Raw genomic sequence first — 1,858 nt, forward strand, 5'->3', positions numbered from 1 at the left:
GTTCCCTTAGGTGGTGAGGAGTGAAAGTAAAGCTCAGTCAGGGCAAAGCTCTTGCTTACTATTACTGGGCTATAGATTTCAATCTCATACAGATGCTCCTTGATGCATGATGAGGTTGCATCCCAATAAACCCATCATAAGTTGAAAATATCATAACTGAAATGCAGTTAATTCCCCTCACCCATCAAACATCATACCTTGGCCCAACCTACAATAAATGTCTTCAAAACACATTAGCCTGCAGTTGGGTAAAATCATCTAACACAGACAATTTTGTAATAAAGTGTTGGATATCTCATGTGATTTATTAAACACTGTACTGAAACTGAAAAACATAGTTGTAGGAGTGCCTGAAGTAAGGTTTCTAATGAGTACAAATGGCTTCTGCACCATGATAAGTTTGAAAAATCTTAAATTGAAACATTGCAGGTTAGAGATAACCTATAATGAGAATGCAGTCGTATTTAAAAAGAGAGAAACTTAAGGCCCTGCACAACTTGATCCAAACTCACTCCAGCATCATCTTCCCTCTCTTCCTCATTCCTACAACTATAGATTTGTGTAACAAAAAGACTTAAAATGTTAACTAGAGCTGGGTGTGGTAGCACATGTACATGTAATCCCAGCAGTTTGGGAGGCTGAGGCGGGAGGATTGAGAGTTCAAAGCCAGCCTCAGTAATTTAGCAAGACCCTAAGCAATTTAGCAAGACCCTGTCTATAAATAAAATACAAAAAAAAAAAAAGGCTGGGGAATTGGCTCAATGGTTAAGTACTCCTGGAGCCAATTCCTGGTACAAAAAAAAAAAAAAAAAAAGGTTAAAAGGTTAACAAGTTTAAGCAGCTAGGCATGGTTGAGACAGAAGGACTAATGGACTATGTTACTGCCTACTGTGACCTCCATGGGATATCCTTGCTTGATTCTCCCAGGCTTCAGTCAGTAAGGTAGGTAACACTTAATGCAAATCCAGTATAGACATTTTTTCTAACTACTTCTTCCTTTTCTCCTCTTCCTTCATAATATATCCATCAGCAAAATTTCTGTCCTTAATTATACAAGTTACTTGTTCAAATTATTCTGTAACCATTCTTGCTCCTATATATTACTCTTACATGTTAATATTGAAAATTATTATTAAAGTTATATTTGAACAATGTAGCACTTATATCCAATAGAAATTTCCAGTTCATTGACACTTCTCTGAATGTCTTTGTGTCTAAACATTATTCAAGATTTTTTTTTTTTTTTTTGAACTGGAGATTGAATCCAGGAGCACTTTACCACTGAGATATATCTCCAACCTTTTTTTTTTTTTTTTTCATGGTACTGGGGATTGAACCCAGGGCCTTGTGCATGCAAGGCAAGCATTACACCAACTGAGATATATCCCCAGCCCCAACCCTTTTTTAAAAGCTATTTTTAGACAAAATTTTGCTAAATTTCCCAGACTAGCCTCAAACTTGTGATCCTCCTGCCCTGGCCTCCTGAGTTGCCTGGATTATAAGCATGTGCCACTAGGTTGGGTCCTGCAAATATCTTTCTATTGTGGGTTTGTTCAGTTTAGTTGGATGACACATTGAATTTGGTTGAATTCTTAAGTTCTTTATGATTTTTTAAATTATGTACTATTTCCAACATTTACAAAAGCAGACATAATTATAAAATAATTGTAACAATAAATCATTATTATAATAATAAAGTTATAATAACAATACAGTATAATAAACCCCAATATAACTATAACCCAACTTCAATAATTATCCATATTTGGCCAAATTTGTTTCATCTAAACCTCCACCACTGCCCCATACTTTAAATTCTTAGAAAATAAATCCCATGTTATGTCACTTCATCCACAAA

The sequence above is a fragment of the Marmota marmota genome, unplaced genomic scaffold (assembly GCF_001458135.2).
Source record: "Marmota marmota marmota unplaced genomic scaffold, marMar, whole genome shotgun sequence".
In the NCBI taxonomy this organism is placed as follows: domain Eukaryota; kingdom Metazoa; phylum Chordata; class Mammalia; order Rodentia; family Sciuridae; genus Marmota; species Marmota marmota.